The sequence below is a fragment of the Frankliniella occidentalis genome, unplaced genomic scaffold (assembly GCF_000697945.3).
Source record: "Frankliniella occidentalis isolate FOCC.00 unplaced genomic scaffold, Focc_3.1 Scaffold16, whole genome shotgun sequence".
NCBI lineage: Eukaryota > Metazoa > Arthropoda > Insecta > Thysanoptera > Thripidae > Frankliniella > Frankliniella occidentalis.
Window position 1 is genome coordinate 344,686 of NW_026267146.1, and position 6,092 is coordinate 350,777.

The 6,092-nt window shown below is 53.1% G+C and overlaps 1 protein-coding gene across 2 annotated transcripts in view; it reads right to left on the minus strand.

The window, feature by feature from the left end:
* Nucleotides 1-6,092, minus strand: part of LOC127748853 (uncharacterized) — a 45,291-nt gene that overhangs the window by 12,264 nt on the left and 26,935 nt on the right. The window lies entirely within an intron of this gene.

The following is a 6,092-nucleotide window of genomic DNA, read 5'->3' on the forward strand; positions in this document are numbered from 1 at the left end:
CCGCGAGGCCCCCCCCCCATCTCTCCCTCTCTGTCACAGCAGCTTCCTTTTCGCCCGCCAAGTCGATAGCGTCCCGCTCCGCTCGCGCGCAGGCCCACCCTGGCGGAAGTGATGGCACGGGAGATTAGAAACAGCAGACGCGACGATTTCACATTTATAATTGAAGTGCCTCTTGACTGCCGATTGAGAAGGGGGTGGGTAGGGAAAGGGAGGGCAGGGTTCGGCAAGGGAAGAGACTGTGAGAGGAAGGGGAGGAGAGAACGGCGGGTAAGAGTGATGGAGGAGGAATGTAGTCGCGATGCTTCAAGGAATGTGCCATGCACTTGGGACCCAACGGAAGAGTCCCACAGAGCTGATGGGTTTTGAAAAAATAAGATTTCAGAAATGGACAATAAATGCCCTTTCTTTTCTTTAAGACGCTGCTGCTAAACTAAAAAATTCGAACGAATGGAAATCAATGTCCCACAACTGTAGGCATATAAACCGAAGTCTGTCTTTCAAATTTTTAGAAAACCGCTTTTAATTCTTAGTGACGAGGTTGTTACAGAGGGTCCACCTCCTCAAACAAAACGTTTTAATACCAGAGACCTCTCTAATTAAATGCCGTTTCGTTATGAGAGGCTGCGGCCAGTCGGCCGGGCGGCCGTTTGGATGAGAGAACTGGATTGGAACTGTTAGTAGTCGCTGCTCTTCGGATGAGTGACTTCCGGACATGCTCGGCTTGCTCGCCTGATGAGCATTCACGATGCCGGTCGGCCGCGCGCCCCGGAGTGGTCCAGCGCAGCCTCCAGGCGGCCCGGAGAGCAGCCTCCAGGAGGCCCGGCAGCCCCGGTCCAGCGGGCCGGCCCGCCTCCGGGCAGGTAGCATCTCGTGTTGTATTGCCTCCGGAGGTCATAGATCCGGGCGTGAAAATGAATACCGCCGCCCTGCGTCGTTGCGGCTGCAATGTGATGTGTTATTGCGTTTGGTCGGGTCGTGGCGGGGCGTGGCGTGGCTGGGCGGGGCGCAAGCGGGCAGGGTCTTCATGAAAACTAGCCGCACTACTGGAGCCCCCTGGAGGCGCCCCCGGGGCGCGGCGGGGCGTGGCGGGGCGTGGCGGCACGTGTCCGTCCGGGGGGCGTGCCCAGGGGCGTGGCGCGGCGGGGCGTGCTGTTTGCCGTGGTTAGCGCCTCCACCTTTCACTTACACCTGTTGGAATTAATCACGCGCGCTCCTCTAGGGAGGGATTTGCATCGGAGACATTCTCTCTCTCCGGGAGACGCGGCGCCGGTCCTGGGGCCGCCGCTGATGAGCCCCGCCCTGGCCGTAATCAACTTATGTAAAACAGGGAAGCAGAGCGAAGCAGAGCGCCGCGAGATGGTCATTCCTTGTGGGAGCGGCGCGCGCGCACTATGGGCCCGTCAGCAAGCACCGCTCATTGTGGAAATGATATTAGAAAACGAAAAGTGCCAGGCGAAAATAATACGCGTCCGCCGCCAACGCGTCTTTATTGGGGCACAGCGCGGGGGGACGGGAAAAAAGTCAATTGCGCTCCCACTTTATTGGAACATTATTCACTTTGAGCCGGGCGGCCGAGCAGCCGGACTAGAGGCATTCTATATTACGGGACGAAGCACTGGAATCCCTGAACATTATCGAGTTTATTCCATCGGGCGCAGAGTTAGCCAGATTGGAGTATCGGACTTTCCATACCGATCCAATTTGAAGAGAAGAGCTTGCATGGTTAAACGGCTCGTAACTCGATTCCACATACCTGACGAGGGCCTTCTGTCCGACCAAGTAATGAGTTGGGCCCGTGAGAGAGAAAGAGAGCGACAGAGAGAAAAATGACTCTTCCTTTTTCTTTCCTTTTTGTAATAATGTAATTAAGGTTGCGGGGGCGTGTCTGGGAGTCAACACGTTTTTCCTTGCTGGTCCGCTTTTCGGACGCCCACACGGGGCGAGTCCGTTTGCTTGATGTACGTCTATCCTATCCACCAAAGTTGACAGACTCTAAAGGAATACAAACTTGAAATGAAAACTTCTTTTCAGCCTGAAATCCAGTCTTTGTCTTAATTTTCGTCCTCACTCGTACCCTTGGCGCGAATGTTGGTTATTGTTTGCTTCTTGCTTTTGCAACTTCTTGCCGGTCGATTGTTTTTGCAATCACTGCTGGCCGAAGCTGTGCTCGTGCGCCGGTGTTATCAATCGCAGGTAGGCATCGGCACTGCAAAGGCAGCGCCCGAGGCGATTGGCGCTGCGGAAGGTGGTGGCATAGCGGCAAAGCAGAGGGAGGGTCAGCCACGGGTGCTTCATACTTAACGTGACTAACCGCGAGGCCTCTTTTGGCCCAAGGGTTTCATGAGTTACACAAAACATGTCAAAAAGTCTCAGAAGTAAAGATGAAAAACGCCAAATAATTTATAAGAACAGAATGGGATATCGAAATATTTGCTGAAAATGAAGGCAGTGCTTCACATGCCTGGCAACAAGGCCTCTACGAAGTGGTTGCTTCCTTATTGCTTCCTAAGTTACAAACCAGGCTCCTTCTTAGTTTGATAAGGATCGGAAGGATCGCTGCGCAAGGCCTTGTAACAGACAGGCTATTGCTTGTAATGTCTTCGTAACTTGCAAGGACTTTGCAGGGCGTCTTAGGATTTTGCCAGTGGACCGCACCATGCGCATGCCTGCATCGCATTCCAGAGCCTTTGCAAAATCCTTTTCTTTTTGTCATGGATAATTAACCCCCTAAAAAATATCCAAGAATCTTCTCGTCTCCGGTCATCTCCGGCCATGTGCCTGGGTCCTGGGCCTGTCAGCGGAGATTGGCCAGTGCATAACTCAGCGTACGCACGCAGCGCAGTGTTAAGACGTTCGGGGCAAAGCGGCGATCTGGGCCTTTTTAATTAGAATTAGTATTATCGAGATTATCGGGGCGGCAGCAACAACATCCTGACCAAATTGGGGAGATAACCTCGGCGCGCGCGTCGTCTCCAGGGCGTGGCGGGGCGTGGTGGGGCGTGGCGGGCCCATGGCAGGCACGCGCCATGAGTTGTGAGGCGTGGCGGGGCGGGGCGCGGCCCCTGGGCGGGGCGGGCTTGTCCTGCTGGTCCTGCTCCGCCCATCTCAGGAGCCCCCATGAGCCTGTGCCACACCGCCCTGCCTGTTAATTCACTCGTAAACCCGTTTCGTGTGTATGTGTGTGTCATTCCATTCACTCATTCGTTCATTCATTCATTGAACCGGCTCGCATTCGTTCATTCGGATACGAGTCATTCCCGGGTGTTTTGTAATTTTCATACATCGACCTGAACCGACCTCACCACAGGTGAAGGCCCTTGCCTTACTCTCTCGCGATTAATCAATAATTTCGTTTTTATGCAGATAGTTAAGATTTAAAAAAGTAAAAATAAAATTACAACTAATTTACGCTTAGTTTTGGGACTGTATCTCAAAATCGTCGATTTTTTTTTTTTTTTTTTTTTGGGGGGGGGGGGGTAACTTTTGGCATTTAAACAGGATCACCCGACCGCAGAGTTTAGAGTTTCTAGTGACAGTGGCGTTTTCATAACATTTTCGCTGTCCCTAGTACACACTCGAGTCGCGTTCGCAACCCCCCTACAGCACCGGGCAAGGCCGCGTGGCCGCGGCCGACACTCGAGCCTCCTCGACGGTCCGGCTCGGCCCGGGCCTCGCCAGAGGCGTAAAAAACTAGCCAAGGGGTGAGAAAATGGAGTCGGCGACCGAGAAGGCGCCGGGCACGTGGCAGTGCAGCGGCCGGCCGGCCACTCGAGTTTCAAACACGTGGCGCCAGTGAATGTGTTGCGAACACTGCTGCAACAGGGCCCCACCCGCAGTGTGTACTGTTTCCCTTTTGCACTCATTAGGTTAGGTCGGCGGCAGCGGCGGCGCGGGCCACTCGGGCGCGTGCCGATAATGCACCAGCCGCGGTGGCGTAGTGTAGCAGCCACAGAGCTGCCAACCACCGACACAAGTAAAGCTCACCGTTTTTGCGCTTTTAAACTACATTCAGTCACGTGTTCCTTAAAATGTACCAGTTTCTACTATTGTTTAAACGAGCACCAATGCACGCAGCCAGTCGAATACAGCAAGAGCAGGAAAAGCCAGACGAAATCGGCTGGTTTTAATACTTTTTTGGGCCCACAAGAATGTACCCCGTGTACAGAACTCTTCTAATCATCAGGCATTAAAAGTGAACAACCACCTGGTTTGCCGCGGTAGTGCCAGGCTGCCGCGCGGAGCGCGGAGCACCAACGTCGTCGCGTCGCCCGTCGCCTTGCAGTTTGATTAAAAGGCAGCCTAATGAAGTTGTTACAGGGCGGTGCGCGAGGCGCCCTTCCTCCCCCCGCCTCCCAAACATCCCGCGGCCACAGTAATTGTTTTACCTGGAGCGCGCGCCGCCGCCGCGGCTGAAAGGTGTTATTTGCCTTCAAGTACACCCACCACCTTAACCTCTGGTTTGTGCCCCCTCCCCTACTTTTCTGCCCCCAGTTCTTCTTCTCCGCGTCTCTCGGCGTCTTTTTCTTTCTTTTTATTATTTCTGAGTCACCGCGCGCAGATCTGACACGCCGAGGAATGAGAGAGAGGGAGAGAGAGGTGGAGACGGGAGGGGGAGGATGGAGAAGAAACTGAAGTGAAAGCAGAGAAAAGCTCCCTTTTAGCAGACCTCATTTCGCCACAGAGGCACTGATGAAAAGGCTGTAGGTGGAAATAAGCCGTTGCTTGGCAAGACACGTCTACATATTGCCATTTTTTCAACTTTTAATTTTTTAAAAAAAGTCTTAAAAATGTTTTCATTTTTCATTCATTTACAGAAAATTAGGAAGGGCAAATTCCACCGAACAACACCAATATAAAATATTTACATAGGAATGGCGCAGTGTCGCATTGCATATGAGTTTAGACGACCTTGTAAAAACAAGTGACTCAACTGCGGCGGCGCTATACTCGTAAGGGTAATACAACATTGAAAGGGGTGGTATGACGGCACTGCGATGAGAGAGGGGTTGTATGTGGAGGGAAGGGAAGAGAGAGGGGGAATGGTGGGGAGCAGGGAGAGAGGGAGAGAGCGCCGAGTGAAGTGCGCGATCTTCATTTGTCACCCATTGTCTGCGGGCGCGTGTACGGCGGGCATTATACTGACGTTCCAAGCATTGTTGTCCGGCCCTTGATGACAACAATACCCCCGCCTACTAACAATGTGCATCATAACAAAGAATATGCACCTCGCGCACCGATTACAATTCTCCCGCTTTTGCCTTTTCAAAAATTTATACAAATATCGCTCCAGGCTAAAAAGCAGGCAGACTTTGTACGCCACCGTCAAGCTTTAGGCTCTTGCTAGGTCTGGCTGGCATATCCGCGGTCGCAATACAAAAAGGTCATATTTTGAGCTAGGGTTTGCTGAAAATTTGTTATGCAAAGTAAACACCATACGAGAAAATACGTAAGAAGATAATTTTTCTGAGCATGGGTAATGAGGAGGAAATCACCAACGCGACTTTGCCCTGCACACCACAACCAAGTCCAAAGACCACCAACCACCTCCTCGATCGCGAAGCTACGACAGCAGAGGCCAGCGACGCTGCGAGCAGCGCGGGGCAGCGCGTGGCGGGATCAGCATCAACTTTCCTGGACGAATCCTCCCGCAAACACGACGGACGAAGCAACGCAGACAAAAAGTCGCGGACAAAGTAGTAAACTCTTTTAATTATCTTTCCGCCAGAAAGGATAAACGCGCGCGGGCGGGGGAGTTTGAGACAGACGGACGGGACGGGGCGAGCTAGCAGCGCGCGGAGGGCACGCAGACAGAGGCAGCGCCTCCAGCCGCCGCAACTGGAGTCAACAAGCGGACCAGACCGCGGCTGCTGGATAAGGATCGAGATTAACCACTACTACTGGAGTCGGGCTGCTGATGCTAACTGGAACCGCAGAAACCGATTTATGACAGCAGTGCGACTGAGCCGTGGTTTATAGCCGATTCGGACCGTTTTATGAATCTCTTCCTCCCCAAGGAGTTCGCCGGCGTGAATGTGTGTGTGTGTGTGTGTGTGTGTGTGAGAGAGAGAGAGAGAGAGAGAGAGAGAGAGAGA